This window comes from Nyctibius grandis, chromosome 4 (genome assembly GCF_013368605.1).
Source record: "Nyctibius grandis isolate bNycGra1 chromosome 4, bNycGra1.pri, whole genome shotgun sequence".
In the NCBI taxonomy this organism is placed as follows: domain Eukaryota; kingdom Metazoa; phylum Chordata; class Aves; order Nyctibiiformes; family Nyctibiidae; genus Nyctibius; species Nyctibius grandis.
Genome location: NC_090661.1, coordinates 14,906,567 through 14,931,870, shown reverse-complemented (window position 1 = coordinate 14,931,870; position 25,304 = coordinate 14,906,567). Strand labels below are relative to the sequence as shown.

The window sequence follows — 25,304 nt, the reverse complement described above, 5'->3', positions numbered from 1 at the left end:
CTTCTTTTCCTTTAGCTTTCTCTCAGATGCTGTTGATTATTTTGCAAAAGTTTCTCTGAACATCTTTAACAAGCCTATAAAAAGTCTTCATTGTCGGAGAGTGTCAGCAGAGGGAATTTATAAATATGCCTGTTAATTGTCCGACATTAACTGGGGAGAGAGGGGAGTTTAGAATTGGCTGAATTACTTTTAAGGTGGAATTTCTTGCCCTTTGAATCAAAACTTATGGGACTGTTCCACCAACTCTACAGGAGTTGTAGGTTTGCTCATCATGTTAAAGATGCGGTGTGTAAAAACTTAACACATAGACAGGTTGCTTAGCTTGTTGAATATTGCTTGACTTTAACGTATTCAGTGAGAGAGACGGCGCAAAATGCCATGACAGCTGCGAACAGGTAAGTGCCCCGACGTGAACTGAGCGCCTCCGATCCCTTCCCTCTGCAAGGACCCACAGCAGTTCAGCATCCCTCCTCAACATCTGCCCGCGCTGCCTGCTCTGGCTGGTTTTAGCCTTAATGAAGCAAAAGCAAGAGAAGTAATTTAAAACGCGGTCTCTAGCCGTATGGTAATGCTAAAAGTAAAAGCGTTTTCTTATTTCTCGGCACGTGTATACTATCTGCAACGGCGGGGTGTTCACTTATGCAAAGAGGGAAACCACAATTATTCCTGTGCAGCGCACGACACGCACATTTGCATACATGCCCAAGGAGTCCTCTTTTTCCTACCGCGGAGAAGTTGTAGCTCTCCGGCACTGTGTGTTACATCTGTCGCTTAATAGATTCCACAGTGGAAAGCAACAAGCTAGAGAGTATGACTTGCGCTCCGCCTGGGAATGTGGACGCATTTCTGCGGTGTCCGGCCCAGAACGAGTGTCCACTCTCTGCACAGGAGTTTTCGGGAGTGCAGCGAGATGCCCCCCCGATTTGGAAGACAAGTGGGGCGGTTGATTTATCTGATGCCTTAGTTATCTCTTGTCCATTACCCGCTCGTACTTAATAAAGGAGGACGCTACTTTGAGGAGTTGTTTCCCCCCCGCCCGTTTGTTTCTTAAAAGAAAGAAAACTTCCAGTAAACAAGTTGATGGGGTAGCAAAAATCGGGCAGGATAGTTCGTCCTTGTATTCTGGTTACATCTCTTTTCTTGCAGAGCTCAGGGGTTTTTTTTTGCGGCGCCCAAAGCTACTGGTTATGCAAAAAAGTCCAAGGTGTTTCCTTTACTTGCAGCAGGTTTAAATGTGTTACAAGAGAAGTGTTAGTGACCAATCACGGAATTATTATAATTAAAGATTAAAAAGGACATAGCAATATCTGGAAAGGCAGCTATTTCCTGTTATTAAATCCATAGCCCAGATAACTGCAGCAAGGTGAATACTTTGAATTAGCTGAACGCAGGTGAATACAAACTCAGTATTTACAACCTTACAATTTACCCCATGTCTCCGAATTTCAGGTTTTAATATCTTTTATTACAATTGGAAGAATGCATGGAAATTAGCTACTATGCCCTCAGCCAGCTAATTTGATGATAAAGCTTTACTGATAATTTTAAAAGTTCTGTTTCAAGGTGTTTGCTGCTTGCCGAATAGGACTTGATTGCTCCTTTTATTGTAGTGGAATTGCCAAAAATGCTGTATAAACAGGTCCGCTATTCCAAGAGGTTCTGACTTAAAACTCCTTTTCCCTGGACTCGACTCGAGAGTGGACGGTAGTACCTCGGATAGCAAGGTAGAGAGGATGCGAAGTGCACGACTCCAGTAGTGTGCTGAGTTTTGCAGCTTGTTAGCAAAATGAAATAGAGCCAGATCAGATCAGTTCCTGTGCCATCACGTTAGTGCTAAATTTTCGTCACGTCCTTATGAAGCAGTGGGGCTGAGAATGCTTCTGGGACTAACCTATTCTGCAAATTTCTACTTGAGAGAGGAGGGAAGCGAAATCAGGCTTTCTCCTCGTCTTTTTGGCCTCTATAAGTTATGAAGCTATTTTAAAATTAAAAAGTTTCTCTGTTACTAACTGTTCCAGGCGCCTTCTGGAAAATGGGGAGAAAGTGCCAAAAATACAAGAGATGAATCAACAACTTCTCTCTCTCTCTCTCTCTCTCTCTCTCATTTTGTGGGCTTGAGGTTGCTTTCCACACTCCCATCTTAACAACAGTTAGCCTAGGTGTGAATAATATCAAAAGAGGGAGACGTTAGCTTTGCAGCGCTGTTTGCCCACCTGATCTGCGGGCCCCTGACAGTCTGAAAGACTCTTTTATGTTTACCTTTGGAATGTAAAAATACAGCAGAGAGACTTTCTTGGGTTTGCAGTACTCTGTACCACTGGTTGATTTTTCTCCCTAGCTCCTTATAGTTTTCCTTTCTTTCCCCCAGAATCCACCCCCCTCTCGCCCCCCCCCCCGCCCAATTAGCACTTCCAAGGGAGCGTGAGTTTCCTAAATTGGTATTCAAGCTGATATTCAAGTCCCTATCTGTTGCCTTTTGGTAGGCAGAGAGATATTTATATATTGCCGCTGCTAAAATCTCTCGTCGTCGCCACGAGCATCCCAGCTTCAGCTCGAGTCCGTCCTAAATCAGCTTTGCTCCTCCGGTCGTACCTGTCTTCCCCTTTGAACTGCGCTCACGTTTTACCTTCCTGTTGAACGCATCACTAAATAGTCTGTGGACTCTGAGTGCCTTCTCCTCCCCCCTCTCCCCTGGGTCCCTGTAGCCGGACTTCTATCTCTAGTGTAATTTATACTTAGCATTTCATCTGTTTTTTGTACCGCGACCGGGCTGTGGGATCGGGCTCCTCAGAGCCCCATTTATCAACTGTCAGTAAGCGCTTGCTGAGTGCTTTCCTTCCCGTCCCCGCTTCCCCACCAGTCCTTCCCATGTCCTGCAGATCGCCTCTCTCCCGCTCTTTTCCCCCACCCTCATATTTTTTAATTTATTTATTTAGTTATTTATTTTTAAAATTTGCGAGCAGGAGCCCGGTAGGACTTTTTTGGCGTGTGCCTCCCCACGCGCTCCCCGGGAAGCGCCGTGCCGGGCGGGGGAGGGTCGGCGTGTAACACGCCGCTCCCCCCGCGCAGCCCCGGCCCCACGAACCGGCTCTCCCGGGACCCCCCCCTCCCCTCCCCCTCCTCCTTTTCCGGTCCCCACCCGCCTGCCCTCCCCTCCCCGCCCTCGCACCCCCTCCCCGGTAACTTTCTAGTACCTTTCCTCACCACTCCGGGCAATCAGTGGTCATTAGAGGAGAGAGGTTTAAGGTTTCATTTGTCTAATGGCAATGTGAGTGGTGATAGCTTCGCGGGGATGCGGCTGGCAGCCTGGGGTGATTTCACTTTCTGTTTTGTGCTCACTTTCTCCGCAGTTGTTGCTTTCCCCGCTCGTTCGCTCTCAGGCTCCCTCTCCCTCTCTCTTCCCCTCTCCCTCTCTCTCTCTCTCTGTGTTGTCTCATCTTGCCTGTGCTGTCTGGGCGGGGGAGCCCTGCCTCCTTTTGCCTTCCTCAGATCAATGCCCTGGCCACTCACTTTCTGATGTTGCACGACGGGAAATGCTTTGAATACTTACGACATGGCCGCTCACATTGATTGCCAAGATTGACAGCAGTAACCATCGCCTTCACTTGTTTCAGGAGGAAAAAAAAATAATAATGAACCTGATTGTAACCAAATCTCCAGGCAACCCATCCGCAAACTTCTAACGATCGGGATCCTGCACATCCATGGCCCGGAGAAACACCAGCAGACTCTAGTTCATTTATTTTATTTTATTTTATTTTATTTTACTTTACCGAATTACCACCCATTTATTCCTCTTTCTCTCCCCCCTTTCACCTCCTTCCCTTTTTTTTTCTTTTTTTTCTTTTTTTTTAATGAAAATTACCGAAGCGCGTTGCAAAAAAAAAAAAAAAAGGAGGCTCTCCCAGTGCTTTGTGCCACACTGGATCCCGAGGAGGTAACCAGGAAAAAAAAAAAGCCCTATTGTGTTGTATACCTGTTGTTTGCTGTGGTGTGTAGTGCTGCGTGGCTTGGTGGTGGTGGTGGTGGTGGTGGTTTCATGGGTTTTCGCTGGATTTGTGTCGCTTTGCAGGAGAGAATCCGGTTCCCCCTGCGCTGCTTTAATGGGTTGTTAGTTGCAATTGAGTGAAGCAGCAGCGTCCGGAGGTAGATCTGTTGTTTAGCTTTTAACATTGCTGAATTCACCCCTTCCCCCCGCCTCCCCTTGCTCGATTATTTACTTTTGTACCACGAGGATGTTGTTGTGGTGTTTTTTTTTTTTTTTCTCCTGTAGGGAAAAGTAGTTATAGTCTCGTCTCCGTGCGAGTTTCCGGGGCTGTTTGAATCCCGAGGTTTCCGAGACGTTAAGGGACCCCGGTACCTTGAAATCACAACACTTTCTCATCCTTCCCGAGTAGAGTTTATTTTAAAATGTAGTGACAGATCAGCGTTGTATTTTAAGATCACCCACGGCAGGCGAACACATGGTGCTGGAAAGATATTGTACGTAAGGAACTAACACGAGAGGGAGAAAGAGGGAGAGAGGAAAAATAAAATCCGAAATAAATCTTGGAGAGCAGAGCGCTGCTGTCATTACTCCGAAGTGCTCGCGTGGGTTTCTCTTCACGGATAACCCCAAAAGACAGGGGATGAAGAAAGGCGAAGGGAGTTTAGTGGTGCTTTTAAAACCTCCGTTAAGTTTGAGGTGGGTAACCGCTTTGAAGTTCCCCACAAATGAGTGCTATCCCCGGCGCAGGGAATGACACAAAGCTCCCGGCGCGGCGGTGGCAATGCCGGTGTCGGCCACAGCGCGGCACTGTCCCGAGGAGCTGTGGTTCTCTGGCGGCGCCTTATCTCTCCAAGCAGAGAGAGGGTTTGGATAAAGTTATACTGAAAACTTTAAAATTGATATCGCACCCTAATTTGTGATACACAAGGAGGGGGGAAGAAAGCAGTCCATCATCAGAGAGCTCTGTTTACACCGGGGGAAGGGGAGATGTGTGCCGCTTTGTGGCAACATTCGACTTGGGATTTCTTGCTGCCTTAGCTCTTTGCCGGAGGTCATGCAAATCGACCTTAAAAGAATGCATAAGCCATAAATTAAAATAAACCCTTAGCCAGAGGCTGATCCATAAGTAGACAATACCTAACCTGGACAAAACGGCTTCCTTTGCGAGCTGAAAAAAAAAGAATAGTGCCTAAACTAAATGCAAAGTAAGTTTTCAGCAAGTATTTCACTTACTATTACTATTATTTTTTTTTTTTTTTAAATAAAATAGTGGCAGTTGCAACAAGCTAGCGCAGCTGCTTACAGACGGTGCTGTAGGATACGAGTAAGGCAAGGTGTGTCTGGTGGAGAGCTTGTTCTGTTCCTGGCTTTCACTACCTTCGAGGCTGTTTGTTTTTTGATTGGGGATAAGAAGCCTCTTTAACTGTATAAGCAATTTAATGTTTTATCTCGGATAATGCTGAAGAGTTTATGAACAAATCTGGGTTGCCTGCAAATGTCACATGCCGGCACACAAGCTGTGTCTGTATATAATAGTCTCGGGGCTTGTTTTTTTTTCCCGCAGTTTTTGACAATTGTTCCATTCATGATCCTGAAAGGAATCATCAGTGGGAGCTAATGAGTGTGCCTCTGCGGCTTGCCCTGCTCCGGGGAGGAGCGGGCACCGGCGCTGCCGCCGAGCCCGCTCGGGTAATGCATGCACGCGTGTAGCGGCGGCGGGGTCGCCCCTGCGTGAGCGCGGCTGGGTGTTAGATACGTGAGAGAGAACATATAGGCGTGATGTGAGCAGGTACTTCCACGCGTGCATTAATAATTGAGCTGCCAGAGAGTCGCTCCTCTGCCGAGAGAGCTTCCCAGCTCCCTTTCCGAGTTGTGTTGAAGAGCGTTGAGCAGTTAACCCGCTTTGCAGCAGGGGCTGTGTGCTTCAGCAGAGCAGGGCCTTGAGGTCAATCAGAGGCACTGATCATATCGATTTGATTGCTGTCTTTGCTTTCTGCGGGCCGTTTCACCGTGCTGTCTAGTGGTTTGTTGTGTTTGGTTTTTTTTTTTTTTTTTTTAAAGGACGGGAAGGAGTGAAAGTGGCAACGTGAAAAGACAATTAGTGTTGTGTCTGAGTGGCGGGGGGGCTGCAAGGGAAAGCCAGCCTGGTGGGAGCCTGGGGACGACAGATTAGTTCTGTCCTAGGGGTGTTTCCCAAAAACATAGACGGTGAAACTTTCTGTGATAAAGTAATATATCTTCGCCTGCTGTTTGTAGATAAGGTATATGTTTATTAAGCTAATTTAAATAGCCTTCGGCACATGAGCGGCACTTTGTTCCTACTGTTTTATTTTACCCTCATTTTAACAATTTTGGTATTCCCATCTTCAGTGCTGATCGTGAGGGTGGAAGAACAGTTTTATCCAGTCCCCAAACGGGGTTTGAAGTCCAAAAATTAACGAATTTCCCTTTCTGTATTCGTGTAATGGAGTAATTTTGAAACCTGTTTTGAGTCTTCGACTTGACTTGACTTGTTTTATTGACGTGCTTGTGCCCACTCATTTAATTAAGCCATTATACCATAAAGTAAATAATGAGAATGAATGTGAGATATGTGCATGTAGTCTGCCATTATATACAAATATTTCCTTGGAAAAAACACTTTAAAAAACTTTTTTCAGCACACCACGATTCTTTGGCAAGATCTCATTGCAGGTTTTGTTTTGAGCCAGGATATTTCGCGTGTTTCTGTGCTCACAATGTTATATGCACACTACACTCGGAATATAAACAGCAAGAGTACCTAGCAGCTCATTCTAGTAAAACTAAGAAATAATCTATTTATAGTGAGTACATTTAAAAGAAAATAATGAGGTCATTTGGAGTATGCTGCAGTTTGAAGTAGCTCGACACCTGGCAGAAACTACATACGCGTTTTCTTCAGACTCTGCGCTATCCATAACTTTTCCTTATAATACATTCTTGTGTTAAGTGAGAAAGGCTGTTTGTAAAACAATCCCCTGGCTGGTTCCAGTGTTGGGTGAAGCTGATCCTGTAATGGCATTTTGTTTTGAACAGTTGCTGTAGTTGAAGTTCCCTCATAAGGTAAGGTGGCACTGGGTCTGAAAGGAGGTCCAAATGCCACATTTATAATTAGACTGCCAATTCAGCACATTGTATCTATCGCTATACAGGGATATACTGCTGTGTCTGGTCTCTCAATAGACTGTATTCAGAATTAGCCAATTCAACTGCTTAAACTTTGGAGTCAAATTTAGAATAGGCAATGAGAGAAGGAAAGAAAGAAAACAATAATGCTTTCTTTTTTCCTCAGCTAGCTATTAAAAGCCAAAGAATATACGGAAACCAAACCAGGCACTGCACTTGGACTCAATGCACCAAGCGCAGCCCGGCCCGCCTCGCCTGCAAAACCATTTTGAAGCGCACTTCTCCGGGGGGAGGGGAAGGTGAGCCCTGGGCATTGCTCCCAGCGCCGCGCTCCAGGCCGCTTTCCTGGCCGCCGCCGGACGCCCGCGGCCGGGGGGGGGCGCGGGGGCCGGGGCCCGGCGGTGGTGGCGGCCCCGGCCCCGGCGGGGTGCAGCCCTGCGCCTGCCGCGCTGCGGTGCTGGGCCGGGTGCCCTGCTGCCGGCGGCGGGGGCCCCCGGGCTGCCCCGCCGCAGCGCCCCGGCCCCCGGAGCGACTCGCGCCGCCGGCGGCAGCTCCCTCGCCGCGGGGCGGGGGGGGAGCCTGGCCCTCCGCGCCCCGCGGAGCCGTGGCGGCTGTCGGAAGGGCTCCCGCCCCGGTGGCGGGCGGGGGCAGCCGGAGCCCCGCGGGGAAGGAGCGGCCGCCGCAGGGGGACCCAGCGCCTCCCAGGGGCGCCGGGCCGTGGGCTCCGGCTGCTGGCGTCTCCCAGCGTTGTCCCCGGATTTACGGTTCCTGGCTCCTTTTCTCCTGTCATACTTTTTGTTTCGCTCACTCTGATTTCTCCGGCCTCCTCCCCTAGAACTTTAATTCATTCAGTGATGAGAATGTAAGAAGCCCTTTGGTCTGCAATCTCGCATCCTCTGCTAAATGCATTATTTTCTCTCTTTTGCTTGCAGTTCAGTACTCTGTATCGGTACTGCTGGGAGACTTCGCTAGGCTGCTTCAAAGCTCACTTAGTTGCCCTTTCTGCTAGATCGTAGGGTGCAAACTAGTGCCATGTGTGTAACACATAGCATAAAGGGAGCGAGACAGATGGCTGTCTCTCGCTGCACATTACCGATTCTCTGCTGAACTTATGTAACTCTGCTTCATTTTTTCCTTCTTACGTTTACATGCTGGTGAGAGCGAGACGAGAAACAAAGTGGAGCCCATCGGTTTCCTTCATAAGGCCGCTAGTGCCTGACTGGTAGAAAATAATAACTGATGTCCAAAGTAAGTTGCCTTCACTTGTCAATTTGATTTTGTTCACAAGTGGGAACTGCCAGTGCTTGTTCCCTAGCCAGTGGTTTTTAATACGTGGCCAACAATTGTTAGTGGTCACTTCCAGCTGAACTTCCTTCGCTCGATGGGGAAAAAATCCCTTTGGACATGTTTTTTGAATCTTTGATCGTATTTTTAGTCAAACGTATCCATGTATGTCTGCAGTTCTTGCAGGCCTTGGAATATCTTGTGATAATAAAGGCCAGAGCTTTGTATGATGTAGCAAAACTAAATATATTTTTTCTCAGTGGGCATTAGAAAGTTTCTTTAGTCATGACCTTGTATCTGCTAAACACTGTAATCACCTTGGGAGATATCACTTCAGGAAGCATATCCATTAATCTTTTACACTTGGTTTGATTTCCCCCTTAAAAGTGTATAGATCACACTTAAAAGGCTTCTGTTTATTTATTTATTTATTTATTTCACGGAATAAAAATTACTTAGGAAAGAGAAGCCACGATGCACTTTTCCTTATACCCCATACATTGGGGTGATGTATATTTTTTTTTTCCGTAGTGTGACTTTAAAGATCAGCAGGCTGGTTTGGCAGAGGTTGTGTGTGATGGCTAACGCTTTAAAAGTTATGTAAATAGGGGTGTTTGTGTATATATAAGCTATGTCAGCTGAAGTGATACAACGACATATTTTTAAAACATTTGAGTTAATATAGTAAATCACAGAGACAGAGCTTTGAAACATTTCTGCATGATCTCAGAACCTGCGAGAGAAGTACGGCTTTATGATGTATTCGATAGTTCACATATAGCTTATTCGTCAAGTAGCACCAAAACACAAAGGTGCGTGTTTCAAGTTTGTGCTTTAGTAAACCGATTTTGAGTTGTCTTTCTCAGTGTCTTTTTGTGTAATTTTTATTTACACCATTTTCTATTTTTTCCTTAGGTAGAACAGCAAGAATGGGAACTTTAGGGGACTTGTTACCAATACACAGAAACTGAATTTCCTTATTTTTTATATGAGCTATTCAGAATTTTTTAGACACACGATTCTCCCGCAGTTATTTATTGATGTATCATTATAGGCCATGACATCATATTGTGAAAACAACATAATATGGTAAAATTCTATCATTAGTAAGGCTGTGTACTGAGCCAGTGTGGTGTCTATATGAAATATGTGTATATTTATTTAGAGGTAGTTCTGCGCAGAAGGAAGAGATCTGATAGATGTATTTGCTGGAAAGCAGCCGATTTCTACAGTGATAAACTGGATAATTACATGTTCCCAAAGCCTTTTCAGCACAGAAGTAGGTGTCTTTTAAAATATTATTCTGTGGCAACAACAAATATTTGTGACATCATTGTAAGAGATTTCCTGCCAATTTTTAGTTTACTGTCTTTCTGAAAGTCTAGAGTTCTTTGGCACTGGTGAAACTGCTACACATACCCATCGTATATTCAAGTATTCAGTGAAGTTTTAAATAATTCTCTTTCAATTAGTACAACAGGAACCTGAAAAATGGATTTTCTCTTAAAGAAACAAGAATCCGTACATAGACATTTCTTTCCTCGTCTTGTATGTTTTAAAATACTCATATCAGTTCTATGTTTACTGTTTTGTCTCCTTAAATTAGGAAGAAAGAAAACAGTATCCCAAGTTTGAAAATCATTGCTTGGAAATGAGTTTAATCAAATATTTCTTGAGCCTTGTGAATTGGAAAGAGTAATATAAAATTAGATATATTGGTAAACCAGGTTAATCAGAGTCATTCATTTATAGTGGAGAATAAATATCTATCAATTGATGTTTTTTTGAAGTCAGGCAAAACATTCCATCAAGTTAATGTGTTTAAGGGTATCATATCAGGCACAGACAGGTACTAGAAGTGATAAAAAACAGATAACTTGCAACAAAATGATTTACAGATGGGTCATTATCTTCTATAGAGAGGTCACACTGATCATATTCTTTATAAAAGGAGAATGTAATTCTATAGAGCTAGGACAATTATCTCAATAGGTCTGAATATTTAATGTTTTTTCTGAGTAACTGGTAGAATTTGTCAAAGCAAAATTTTTTAGCCTTCTTACAGGCAGCACATTAATGTAAGATACAGAAAAGTACTGGATTTGTATTTTAAGTATTCTTTATGTTTATTTTACCTCTTTGATAAAGTAAAGCTTGGGAAACATTTTGCTTCTTCCCGAGTGAACTTTGTAGTGCATACCTTTAATTTGTACGTAACATTTTTGTGCATATTTAAAAAAAAAAAAAGCTGGAAAGTTTGATGTTAGTGATTTATTAGATTTCAGAACCTGCTTCATACAGCAAGTGCCTAAGTTGCATCTTTTCTATCGGTGGTAAGATAGGATGTCATTTAAATATATTTTCATCGTTCTTGAGCTGGACAGAAAGGTGTACAGTCATTTGTTTCTCCAGTTGCTGGTAGACTGACATAAGGCAACAGGAAACTCTAAAACCTCAGAGGTGCCGTATTGATTTGATTCCTAACTGCAAATCCTTCATATCATTGCTCCAAATATCTAACTTTGCACCAGTATTACCCATTCTTTTTATAGTGACACCATGCTTAGTAAAAAACTTCTAAGCACTGAGGTCAGGTGTTGAGATTGGATTCTAGTTTATTTTTTATGAATCAGATAAAGATTTCTGTGCATGAGACCGTATGTGAAGATGAGAGAACAAGAACATTTCCATATCAAAGGCAATATATCTGAGGCTGCATAGTAATTAAAATGCAGTGGTTTGGACTCTGTGCACTAGCACTTACGCAGAGCGTTGTTAGGACCTTGTGCAGCATGCAGGCGGTTGTCTCTTGCATACTTCTAGAAATATACTTATAATTTTGTACAAACATTTATGCCAGTCCACACTTTTCTGTGGATAATTTGTATTTCATCCAAACCATTCAAAGTAGAAGTTATTTTTTGAGCAACCCCCTCATTATGGCTTTTGTGCATCAACTATTTTTATTCTGGTTGTTTGTATTTCCTCTTACCAGAATGATGGCTTGTTTATAGTCGTATTTTTTCGTGTGTTTCTCTAAGACCCCTTCCATATACCACTGAAATTTTACTGCCTGTTTGAAATATCTTGTATTAGAAACAAAAATGCTAATATCTTTTTCGATTTATTGAAGATGGTGTGATACTGGACTTTGTGGCAAATTAAATGCATGTGCTGGAACATAATATTTTTAATGAAACAATATGTATTTACTAATTCCAACTAACTGTTACACAACACAAGGAGAATTAATACATTACTCTAAGGACCTGCTGATGTGGGAAAATTGACAGAAAATGCTGCAGGGCACTCCCTATCTGGATACTCTTTTCTGGAATAAATGTGACTTTAATTCCTGAGTAGATCGCCCTGGTGAGGAGATGTTCCTGAAGGGCTGCTGTTGAATTGTTTACTTCACAAACTGCATTGGTCAGTGTCCCAGTGCGGAGGAGGCAGCGAGTGCTGCAAATTTCCTCATTACTCACAGATACTTGTTCTACAGAGGCTCTATCCATTAACGCTCCAAAACTATTGAGATGAAGCCTTTAGGAAGTCTTCATAGTTGAACAGATGCTTGTATTGTGAAAGTATTGTATTACGGCAATCTTGCAATCTCGGTTCATTTTGTCTTGTTTTAGGTTACAATTGGTGTATGAATACATGAGTACTTTGAGCTAGAATATCACACTTTCAGAGGTTGTTCTGCCTGCTTTTTACATCTGTATTGTTGTTGTGGATGGGCTTGTTAAACTGAGTTCCTGACCATTTGTGGTTAGTAAAAACTCGTGGTATTTTTGCACAAGTAGGGGGGTTAACCTCAATGTCATGGCCTAATTCCAGCTAAGATAGGATGTATTTGCCCATCTACATTCTTATAGTTTTAACTGACTCAGTTAATCCTCACTTCCTTTCCTAAATGTGGCAGAGTAGTGTGCTAAGGATACTTGCAGCATTTTACCTCAGAAGTACCTAATCCAACTATTGAAGTAATAGATGGAACTAGATAATGAATCACATTTTGGGAGCTTTCTGGATAAGAGGGGTGCCATATGCCTGACTGGCTTATTAGTATTAGAATGAACATTTTGGAAGATTTAATATATATGGTATTTGATCGTTGAGCTATTTCAGACGAGTATTTTGATAGAATTTGATATTTGACAGATTCTCAGCTGGCATAAGCTAGTGAAACTCCGTTTACTTAAGTGTAAGGGTACCATTTTACTCCAGCCACAAGTGCATTCCTTAGGACGTGATGCGGGTCCTTCTGTATTCAATGGAAAGACCTTTCTGTGACTGTGCTGGGAGGGGGATTGTATGTGAAGGCCCTGTTTGCGTTGGATTCACTGTAGAAAATAACTTGGTTTCAGTTAGGGTGGAATCAGGTTCACAGAATCACAGAATCCATCAGTTTGGAAGAGACCTCTGGGATCATTGAGTCCAACCATTGCCCTGACACCATCATGTCAACTAGACCATGGCACTAAGTGCCATGTCCAATCTTTTCTTAAACACATCCAGAGATGGTGACTCCACCACCTCCCTGGGCAGCCCGTTCCAATGTCTAGTGACCCTTTCTGAGAAGAAATGCTTCCTAATGTCTAATCTGAACCTCCCCTGGTTCATCTACATGATGTTGCTTGTGGCTTTAGGATGACATTAACAGGAATTCATCTCATGTAAACTACTTCTTAGATCAACTGTCTCTCCATATCTAATCTTTCAGTGGGTCATCTGGTATAGTATATGTAGTGTGTAGGGATTCTGACTGCTGAATTCCTGTAATGGTGGAGGATGTGTCTGTGCATTTTCTTTCTTTTCTTTCAGTCACACCTGATCTGCTGAGGGCAGGTTATCTTCCTGCAGATGCTTTCACATTTTTCTTCTGCTGAGGGATTCATGTAGGCCGTTACAGTAAGAATGTACTTTGCACATGAAATTTTTTAGGTACATAAGTAGACATATTTCAATATATTTTTAGTAGTATTTTTGTTATGGTAGTGCCTACGATTGAGATTTTGTATTCACCTCTGGTTTACATGCATACGTCCTTACATTCTGTGATCTATATCTATTCTCATTGCTTGCCCAAAAGGTCAAAGATGAATTCTAGGTGTCATGGTTTAACCCCAGCCAGCAACTAAGCACCACACAGCTGTTTGATCACTGCCCCTCCTGGTGGGATGGTGGAGAGAATCAGAAGAGTGAAAATGAGAAAACTCATGGGTTGAGATAAAGACAGTTTAATAGGTAAAGCAAAAGCCACACGCGCAAGCAAAGCAAAACAAGGGATTCATTCACTGCTTCCCATTGTCAGGCAGGTGTGCAGCCATCTCCATGAAAGCAGGGCTCCATCAGGCGTAACAGTTACTTGGGAAGACAAACACCATCACTCTGAACATTCCCCCCTTCCTTCTTCTTCCCCAGCTTTATATGCTGAGCATGACATCGTATGGTATGAGATATCCCTTTGGTCAGTTGGGGTCAGCTGTCCCGGCTGTGTCCCCTCCCAACTTCTTGTGCATCCCCAGCCTACTCACTGGTGGGGTGGTGTGAGAAGCAGAAAAGACCTTGGCTCTGTGTAAGCACTGCTCAGCATTAATGAAAACTTCTCTGCATTATTAACACTGTTTTCAGCACAAATCCAAATCACAGCCCCATACCAGCTACTATGAAGAAAATTAACTTTATCCCAGCCAAAACCAGTACACTAGGAAAACCCTTTCATGCTTTCTGGTTGCCTTCTATAGGCTCTAGTTCCCATTATACTGCCTGTTCTTTCCACATAGGAATTACGGTGCCTGTGGTATTTCTCTTTGAATAGTAACAAAGGAATCTTTTAATTTATTTTCAAAACAAGTTAGATATGGACCAGCTTTTCTTCTGATTTCATGAGCTAGAAGGTAGTTAACTGGTGTTGGGATGGGATGATGGCTACAAAGGCTGTGAGGAGTTGGTTTACAGAAGTGTAGTGAGATGGAAAAACGTGAAACAGAAGAGATCGAGAAAGAAAGGTATTGCCACCTAATGTTCTAGAAAAAGGAGTGAGATAAAACATATTCTCATTTCTGCTGAACAGTAGTACAACAGATCTTTTGTACTCTTCTTAGTGGTGTTATTTATGTATTTTGATTACTCTTAGAATACCCCACGTTACAAATATGTCAGAATACCAGCCAGAGAAAAAAGGAATGTTCCTATGCTGGAAGATCTGTCTAGATTTAAAGTACTGAGTGGACAGTCACTTTGCTGCCTCAAGGTGGAAGAATGTGCTAATATTGGCCATTCTGGCATCTGTCTACTTTAGACTTGGAGAGCAGATGCTATTAACCTTTCTACTTCAAAGCGATGTTGTTGCTGCAGGTACATAAATCACAGGCTCCTTTTATTCTTCAAGAATGACTTACACAGGTTGGGGATATGTTAGCTTATGCGTTATCATGCCCTTCAGGCTTCTGCACCATATGCATGATGCTCCTGAGGGATGGCAAGTTTCAGGTACCCCCACAAGGCACAACAATCCCTCTAACTTTTCACCCCTTGCTGCCTCTGTATATGAACTCACATAGACATGGTGGAGTCAGTTCAGTATGTCTCTATGCTCACCCACAATACTCAAACTGGACTTCAGGGACCAAGTCTACTGAGTATTCAAGCAGTTAAGCGGGCCTTTGTTCTGTGCTTCGTAGGTCTTCCCTCAGACTGTGGTGAAAGCCAAAGAAGTTTTATTTCCTTGCTTGTGTATGCAGCCTTTCCTTGTGATTCCTTTTTTTCCCTCAGTGAAAACTCTGCTTATTGTTTTAATCTTCACCATTGCCTCTAAACAATAATGATTCAATCTGTAATGTTTATTTTAAGAATGTAACAAAAACTCTAATTACCGATGGTAGTCGAGATACACCGGTGTGTATTTTAGTGCAGGGTTCACTGCAGTGCATTTTATGGGGTGAATGGGTGTGTCCACTAAGAGTTGATTTGAAAACACCGTTGCACAACACTCTGTGATGGAATAGGATCAAATTACAGACCCAAAGTCAAGATGATGGTGTAAAAGTGAAAGGCTTTGAATGCAGTGAGTGTTATATATAGTCTTTTCAGGGAAAGAGAAAATGTGGATAGGAGAGAGAAGGTGGTTGAGGGACCTAAAGAGTAATTACTGAGGATTAGCTGGAGTTTCTAATTTAGGAAGTCCTCCCTCGGACAGGTTGAATTCAACTTTTCATTATGTGAGTATATTGTATAACATGACCAAAAGGAACAGGAGGAAATTGTTTTGCTGAATTGTATGTAAGGGTGATTTCGTATAGAAGCGCAAACTTCAAGGCATAAAGCTGTTGCTGATTCGACTTCTGATGGATTCCAGCCCCCTCCAGTCAAAGTGGCACAGAAATGCCTAGGATAACAAATAAACCAGTAAGAGGCAAATCCAGCCCCAAATTGTTTTTTGATTACTGCGTTTACTCTTGTGGAAGACTTTCTATTTCAGTAATTCAGCATGGGATGATTAGATAAAGAAGGTGAACGCTCATTTCCCCTCACACTGAGTGTGGCTCCCACATGATACTTCCTGTCTTTCGCATACTGTCTCTTTAGTATTGATAGCAACTACATGCAAATCAGCATGGCATCTGCTAGTTTGTTTTCAGCTGACCGGGCTAGACAGCAGATATGGAATTTATCACCAGGAGGCTGTGACCTCATCACAGACAAGTGGCATTCCAACAAGTAGGTAATGAAGCACCCCTATTGAGTGTAGCTAAAGTCCAAATCCTCAGTAGGGTTATTACATATTCAACTTAAACAGCTCTCCCAAACTTTAAAGCTGTTCCTTGATTTTTTTAAATCCACTCACTGTTGTAGCTGGAACAGCAGCTGTTGCTGGTCTCTACTGATGCCACACTGTGCTGAATTTGGCCTTCTTGAAAGTGTGTGGTAGAAAAGAAGGGATGAAAAAACAAAGGGAGAGGAAGAGGACGGGAAGGGATATGAAAGGACAAAGATGGGAGGGAAGAGTGAATGTGTTGAACTGAATAGTAACTGTAATATTCTTATTGCTGTTGAACATGCATAGAGACTATCTGTAGTCAGACAGTATTTGGTAATAGCTCGATACGTTTAAATTATTAAAACTTCTCTATATAGATGGTATAATGCTGTCTTTTTAAGAGAATAACATACAGTGGTCAAAAAAGTCCCCTTTAGTGCTTACTGAAGAACTCCATATTCCTTTTCTGTTGCTCATCAAATTGTTCACAACAAATACTTCGGGACACAAGTTATCTGTCCTTGCTGTCTGAGAAAATGTAGGCTTCTGGGGAAGGTTTGAGTGGATCAGTTTGGTCATTTTTGTATTTTTTAGCAAGTCTTGTATGTGTACATAAATATTATTTATATGAACAGCCCATGAATACTTAGCATGAATCTTAAACATTTTTTGTGCTTTACTGATCCTTCTAACAACTGATTGATAGCAAATTTACAGATTCTGCATTATCAGTATAAAAATTAGTAATCCCAATACACTTGCACACCAATTTGTGATCTGAAAGTTGAATGTAAAATGAAATTGTATTTATGTCTTTTAAAATAGTTGTGCGTGGAAGAGCTGGTAGCTTTTTGATCTTGTTTAGTGATGAACGTTTGAGACTAGTTAAAAGCAAAGCAGGAATGAAATAGGTGCTTTAGAACCTGAAGCAGTCAGTTTTCTGTGGATGGGAAGTGAGGGAGAATACTTGAATGAGAGGAAATGAGAGGGGAAGAAGGAAGAAAGGGGATAGGGTGAGAAGCAAAGAGACAGAAAAATCCTAGATGTGTAGGGCCAGATCAGCATTAGTGGATGCAGACTTTCAAGGCATACTTAATGACTTTATTCTCCTTCCTTACCTATACTCTTCCACTTTCCAAGAAACAGAGGATGAGATATCAAAATCAGCATTTCTGTTACTCACAATCAAATGGGATATTAGTTAAGCTTAGAGTGGGAGTAATGACTGAACAGCTGTTGATAACTGGGATGTATAACCTCCAGAACTGGGAACAATGTATTGCGTAAAAGGGAAAAATAGTTTTCCTACGTTCTCAGCTTTCTGGAAAGTTGCATGGTTCTTGTTATTTTTAGTGAGAGGTTCTTTGGACTTCCTGTGATAGACAGTCCTCTTAGAAGAACTAGACCGTGGCCTGCAGTCTTCCAGTTGTGCATGTTAGGCTGGGCTGGGCCCACTGCACCATGTTTAAATAACTGAGATGCAGGCTGGCCTGCTAGTTGTGTTGTAGAGGTAACAAATAGGGAGCCAGTCCAGAAATACAAGTAGTATGAAGTTTTATCATAATAAGCATTTACCCACTGAAACTTCTGGAGAAGGATCCATATATCCTCAATGTCTCTCTAACAGGATTAGTAGGGTCATCCATTACTGTGGCTTGATTGGAGTTCTTGAGCATGTAAAATATGCATGGTGCATGTCAGCTCTTTTTCTTGGTGAATGCTGTAGACTAGAGTTCCCCATAGCAGTGTTCTGTCTAGTTAAAGCTGCTAGACTGTGGCAGTCAACTGTCCAGTAATTTTAGGGTCACTCTATTACTGGTTATGCATGTTCACTATTTCATTTCTATGCCACAATGTAATATAGTTGTTCAAATGAAGCACAGAAACCACTACACAAAATAGTCTGTCACAATTTGTTTTGAATCTTGTTTCAGACGTGAAGGTGCATGTGGTTCTTTCTATTCCCATTAAGTTTCTCTGTGCAAATTCCCACCTGATTAATGTGTCAGTATCTTACTAAGCTTTTCAAAAATTATGATTCTAATAAAATGCCTTTGCTTGTGTTTAAAAATATTTGGTATATCAGTTTTTTAAATTATTAAGGCCCTGAAATTAAAAAAAAAAAAGGCAGAACATAAAACAAACGACCGCTTTTGCACACAGATAAAAGGCTGTTAACATTAGCCATTACTTGTTTGATGTGAGAAATAAATTTATTTGCATTTTGCTCTTCTGCTATTTTGCTTGTCTGAAAGCATTGCTCGGTGCCACACCAGTTTTTCATAGGTCACACTTGGGCCTCAGTCTCTTCGTGGGTGAATTCCAAAGCTGTTTAAGAAATTCTCATTTGCCGCAAGTCATTGACAGCCCAGGCTGCCTGTTTCTCTGGTGTTGGAGCCATAACCAATATGATCAGATGTGTGAAGAGCAGTTTGCCTCTTATCACAATTTTTGTATTAAAAGAAATAGCAATGATGAATTGGATAGTTGGCATTTATTCCCAATAGTTCAGCCAATGATGATTCTTAGAATTGAACTCAGCAGCACATGTTTTTTCTCAGCCAGAGGAGCTGATGGGCTTTCATTTTTTTCTAGGCCTAAGGGAAAATCTTTTCTTTTCTTTCTTTTTTTTTTTTTTTTGACAACTAAACCAAAAGAAAATGCTTCGATGGACCAGAGGAATGGCTGCTGAGCCCTCATTCTTCTACTAGTAGTTGTGGCAGAAGCGTAATCTGAAAATCTCTGGATGGTTCACGTCTTTAGAATGAAGTTCAGAGTTATTGACTAAGCCAGGTAGGAAATTAATTTGCTTGAGCTCTTTCAGGTCCAGCTGATAACACTCAGGGTTCAAGTCCTGGAAGACACCAAGTGCTCTGGTCCTAGTTCAACAGACTATATAAGCACATGCTGAGCTTTAAAGCCTGTGAATAATCTCAGTGGGAATGAGACTATGTACGTGCTTAAAATTCAGCATGTAGTTAAGTACTTTGTTGGATTGGAGTCAATGTGCTTAGCACTGTGGAGGACTGAATCCTTATTCACTAGTGGTGGTTTATATATTTTTTTTGGCTTATGAATTTCCTCACTGACCTGCTCCTTTTGTTTAATGGTGAGCTCTCAGCATGGTCAGGATTAAAAACTTCTGGGGCTTGTTTTGTCTAGAAGGCTATGGATAATCTCTAGAGGGAATGGTTCATTTTACATAATTACTGATGCTAAAACAAATATGGTTCTTTATAATCAACTTATGTTTAATATGAAATTGCTAGATTTTTGATGAAGAAAACCAACATTTTAAGCCAGATTTTATTCTTCCCTTGTTTAGAACTATGTTGTTTGTCTGCAGATATTAATAATGCTGGTCTACAATTAGTATATCGTGTTCTGAGAATAAGTTATATGTGGTTATAATGACTTTTTCTGTTTCCAAGTCTCTCTTGCTTTCTACCAGCTTTTTTCTCATTCTGAAAGCGTGTTCTCCAGGCAATAAGTAGCAATGGGCTTTATCTGAACTGAGATCTTTAGACAGTTCTGTCAGATATTTGGTCTTCACTCAAAATGTCTTGGCCACATAAGGTCCATTACCTATTACCTTCTAATTGTTTTCTTCCTCCTCTCACCTGTTCTGCTACAAAGCATAATCTTAGCACTACCTCAATGGTGTTAGAATTACAGAAGCCAGATAATCCTTTTCAGTTATTGTATGATTATTCCCAAGTATATTTTAAAATAGTTACATATTTGTCCATTATTGTCTCTAAATTCATGACCAAGCATCATAAAGGATCAACTGAACAAACTGAATTAAAAAAAAACCCAAACTCAGGAAAATCCTAGATGTCTCAGGCAAAGGTAATGGATGCAGTTTCTCCTCAGCAGGAACAAACCTTGGTCTTTTCAAACCAGTGAGGAAAGAGAATTTCTTTGTCTCTGTAAGAGTTTTTGCTTGCTCCCACTAAGATGGAATAGGGGGTACAGTTAAGTGCTAGCTTAAATCTTGACTGTTTGTCTTCTTTTTTTTTTTTTATGCTCCATCTTTAAAATAGCTGAGGTGAAGTATATATATAGATTAGATCAGAGTGTAGACAGGCATGTTTTTGCATGTCTAGCTGGAGGGACAGAAGAAATCATACGTTTAGCTCTTCTTTCCTGCCTCTCAGCTGAGGTGCAGTAAATGACTGTGAATGCTTCCAACGTAATATCATTGTGTGGCAAAGGGAGTTAGTTGAAACCACAGCTCAAACCATGTAATGTCTAAGTGGAGGGACAGTAAGTTCTAACAGGGAGAGCAGTGGCTTCTTAAACAATTCTAGTTGTTTAAGAATATTCGTAAGAGGAGGAGCAATATATGCCTCTCACGTAGCTCAGGGAGTGGTGGGCACCAGTACTTAGGGCACTGAACAGGGAGGTAGGAGAACTTGACGTTATCTATTGTTTTGATGCTGCCACAGACTGTGATTAACAACATGTTACTTTACTCACAGTAACCTTCTTTCCTCTTGTGTAATCTACTTAGACTACAAGGTATAAAGAATGTCTCCAACTCAGTGTTTGTACCATGGGTATTGTATTTAAGTATGTTCTGGGAACAAATGCTATGAGTTGCAAATACACAAGCAGGTAGTTTTTAATGCAGCTGTATGGATATGTGCTCCAAATCTGCAAGAAGAATCTCAGTTTCAATTCAGTATCAGTAAAGTCCTACATGATTAAAACACTATGAATTATTTTTTGCCAACTATCAGAGATTCATTGAATGAGGATGGTGAAGCATAGATACTTGTAAAAAACATTTATCAATTAATAACGTTTAAAATTAGATAGCCCAAGAAAGCTTTTGAGAAATTTGAATGATAAAAATGTTCCCAGTTCTATGTGTACTACCAAATACATCAAAAATTGTGCCACTGACATTTTTATCTTAATCTGAGTTCAATTTTCTGTTAATGATGACTGGTTTTTTTTCTATTTTTACGATTATTCTAAAGCTTTATTCAGCTTGACAGTTGTAGGATTAAGCTTTACAAACAAAAGGATAATATATCCTATGTTTACAAGTTAGCCAGAGGCCAGGTTTTATAAACTTTAAAAATACAGCTATTGCTAGTTTATAAAATAGACTAGTCAGCTTTCCAAGACAGAAAATAAATCCAGCAATGGAGCTGATTTCCATGGGAGCTTGGTACTCTCATGTATAATAATATATTTTGACCTAAAGCAATGTTACATGTGAATCTTAAAAATGTTTTGAAAGAGGTAAAAATATGGAGTGCAAAGCAGAGACATATGGGGCCTGATTCTGTATCTTATACCTCCTGTGAGAGCCTTTAGTTCCATTGAAAGGGGCACTGAGCAAGTGACATTCGGTACCATTCGGAACAGGGGCAACATAAGATTTTAGAATCTAATCTTTCCAATGCTTTCTGTCAGATGCAATGGTTTTCATTAGTTAAAATCTGATAATAAGTTCACAGGCAGGCCTGTAATCACCTGTGTTAGCAATGGAGAAAGGTATCTTATGTTTTCTGCTGAAGGCCATCTAGCAATACTTTTGATCTTAAAATTTCAACTCAAAACAGAAGAGGTCTAAAGGTCATAGCAAGCAAAATAATAAATTCTGGAAAAGAATTTAGGATGCATTGGGCAATACAAGTATCTTTATTTACAAGCATGAAATTTAAAGCAATTCCACATAAACACAGATTCCTGTTTTATCATTTGCAGCATAGGAATAATTCATCTTCACATCAGAACAGTTGTGTTTGCAACAGATGAAGAGAACATCTCAGATGAACTATGGCTGCAATGCTGGGCATTTTTATTTAGGTTTTTTTTTTTTTAGTAACGGTGATATATTTAAATGATGAAATCGGATTTGCCAGTGACTCTGGTGCACAGGTCTCCTGTAGCACTGAGGAGGTGCTGCCCTGCTAGTTCTCAATCTTGTCACTTCTGGGGAACAGCAGTGAAACCGTTTGTTCCTGACAGCAGACAGCCCCACTGCAGGGCCCTGGTTTCATGTTACATTAAGTATTAGTGCTGTTCTTTCAGGAGCTATTATGCTGTGACATCAAAGATTTTCTGACAGGGCAGTTGTAGGTTAGCACTGAAGTTGTCTACTGAAATTTTTAAGAATGGAGTTAAATATATATGATCAGATTTAATATGAGAGATCGGAAACTGCATATAAAATGGAGTTAGTGGTTAAAGAAAGCTGCAAGAATAATTATTTGGTTTGGCCTATTTGTCCTTTCTTGTCCAAGGCAATTTTTATTGCCTTTAATTTCTACAGCAGTTCCAAAAATACTGCCATATGTTAACATTTTTGTGCAACTGCTTATTTTCTGAAAAATGTTGTGTGAAACAGGAGGAAAAGGACTTTTATAAAATAAGTGCTCAGTATAGCCCCTGCAGTGCATATATAAATTAAGCCTTGAACAGTAATGGTAATAGCCCAAATTCTTTTTTTACTGATTGCCTAATTACTTAAAAGGATCAAAATACACATTTTAAATAGTAAGAAAGCAATTTAAATGGCAAGCAAAAGCGTAATAGTGATTTCTGAGACTTGCATCTTTTTGTAAGAGAGAAACTGTAACTGTGTCTAGATTGCAATTTCAGCTATTGTTCTTTGGAAATTTTGAATCCAGTTTCTGTCCAACTTAAGGGAAGATGATAGGAATTTGAAACTAACTGTCTGTGTAGCTGTTCAGGACAAAAAAAATTCTTGAACACGTGCAACTTCGAATGTTCCTGTAGATTCTTATGTGGTGAAATCAGCATTGCTACAACTACAAAATTACTATTATGCTCTGATGAGGCAAGCTCAGTGACAGGAAATATCAAAATTAATTTTGGAAACACGTATCTGCATATTTTTGATTACGTTACTAAGGCATTTGTTCCATTTAGTATCAAGCAAGTGAATCATCTATTAAAAATGAAAATGTGTACAATAGAGTAACACATTTCCAGTAAAAAAAACCCGAACACCTAAGAAGTTGAACAATACTGTTTAGTCATAAACAAGACACCAGCATAATTTGTGCTATATATTTAATACTTACTTTCAGGCTTGAGAAAAATTACATAAAGAATGTACCTCTTTCTTTGTAGTGGGATTTTTTTTTTTTTTTTAATATAGCCAGAATAAGAGGTATGATTCTAGGTCCTTGCTTGGGTAAACACATCATTTGATTATTTTTGGGCTGTTCTGTTCACTAAAAGCTTGCAGGGTCAGTTCTGAAGTTTATATTGCAGTAGAATATGCTATTTATGCTATGCTAATTGACCAAAACTAGCTGGATGGTAGCTTTGATCAGGCATAATGATTTTAGCTTATTTTGATAACATTGCTTGACTTCTTCGGTTTTCCTGCATTGCAACACACCTATCAGCAAATCAGAATCTTTATGGCTGAACATTCAGAGGCAGCTAGCTTAGAATGAAAACTCAACCCTTTATACTGATGTGTGAAGCTCTGGGAATAGTGGCACTACCCTTAGGAAATACTCACTGACAGGTTGCAACAGTGGAATACAAAATTGTCCTTTAGCTCTATAATCTCAAGTCACAACATTTAAAGTATATATAAAGAAAGAAAAATGTGTGTGGTAGAGCTGTGTCTTGCAGAGAATTTTTTAAATGATTACAAAGGTACATGACAAAATCTGGTTGGCTACTGTATGTAAAGTATTTGTTGATCAATAGGTCGAATGCCCTTGAGAGTGTGAGGTTGTAGGTAGAATTCTCTTCCTTTCTTCCATGATTTAAAATGTATAATGTAAACCTGTGTTCCTAAACAAATTTTTAGCAAACAACGTGTACTACCAGGAATCCATTTGACTATTTTATCATTTTGGACAGAGTATCCTTTCATTTATCCTGTAATTGCGGAGCCTAATGACTTTGTTACATTCAAGTAATGGTGTTTACCAGTTTATTTATACCATGTCTATCCTGGCTATGTTTTTCTTCTTGCAGCTTTGTTATGTTTTTTTCTTGACTATTAGAGATGTTACTGTACTTCAGAACAGCAAACTGTTCAGGGAGGACTTGTCAAAAATTCTCTCATTATAGGAAGGTCTAGAGTCCTCTCAATTTCCTGCACAGAATGCCTGGAGTTTGTTGAACAGCTAATATTTCAATTTCTATTTAAATAAACAGCAGTAGAACTGACTCGATAAGTGTGCCACTAAATAGATCATGTTACCACTTAACTTAGGGCTAATGCTAAACAGTCTGGTTTGCTCCATTTTGGTAGCAATGTTCATGTAAAGGCCAGGCAGTTCCAGGAAAGAAACAAACAGTAGTAGTATATTGTATTACAGCAGCAACTATATTTAGTTGTCTGCAACTGAAAAGTTGAAAAAATGTCTAGCACATGAATGTACATTAGGCAATTTTTTATTATCTACAGGAAACAAAGACTAATTATATTCTAAATCTAAAATATATTTAAAATCCGTGATTGTATGGACCCCATATAACAAAAACTAGGAAATCTAACCTTCTGATAGGTTAGTCTGTCAGTAGCTTTTCCTGTTATAGAGTGAAAATGAGAAGTACCAAGTCATTAAAGGTGTGGATGTACACACATAGACAGTATCCCTTGGCAGCTTCAGATAGATAGCTCTAGATTTTCCTGGCTTTTATTAGACTCCACAGTATTTAAAACACTTCTGAAAAGTTGTCTTTGTCTCTTCTTGCATGTTTAAAATGTATAAATAAAATCAGGAAAGCATCAGTAGAAGGTGATAATGTTTCTTCTCTCAGCCATTTGGTTTTAATTTGGTAAATACATAATGAATCAGGATGTTAAACCTGTATTATATTTTCAGGGGTCATTCAGACCTTGGGTAAACAGAATCAAATTCTGTGAGTCTCATTCTGTAGTTGCAAAGTGTTTGCGTGTATGTTGTGCACGAGCTAGACTTGTGTGCTTGGACAGTTCAGAAGGTGTCTTTGGAAGACGAGCAAACCTCACAAATGACAATTAAAATGATAATGGATGAGATATTTTTCTCCTTCAAATGAAGCATAACAAGGGTCCTTTTTTCCCTTTTCCTCTTTTATTTTCTTGTTAAAATGGTCATTTAGATGCTACAGAAGTCTTAGCTG

The 25,304-nt window shown here is 40.7% G+C and overlaps 1 protein-coding gene across 12 annotated transcripts in view; it reads left to right on the top strand.

The window, feature by feature from the left end:
• Positions 1 to 3,318: 3,318 nt before the first annotated feature.
• SOX6 (SRY-box transcription factor 6) overlaps positions 3,319 to 25,304 on the top strand; it is a 382,016-nt gene continuing 360,030 nt past the window's right edge. For 5 of the 12 annotated variants that reach the window (XM_068400306.1, XM_068400317.1, XM_068400315.1 and 2 more), the window contains exon 1: positions 4,941 to 5,193. The gene's annotated coding sequence lies outside the window, so the exon portion shown is untranslated. Of the gene's footprint in view, positions 3,938 to 4,940; positions 5,194 to 5,658; positions 5,778 to 18,841; positions 18,978 to 25,304 lie in introns of those variants that run through there. The other 7 variants (XM_068400307.1, XM_068400300.1, XM_068400301.1 and 4 more) reach the window with 6 other exon arrangements.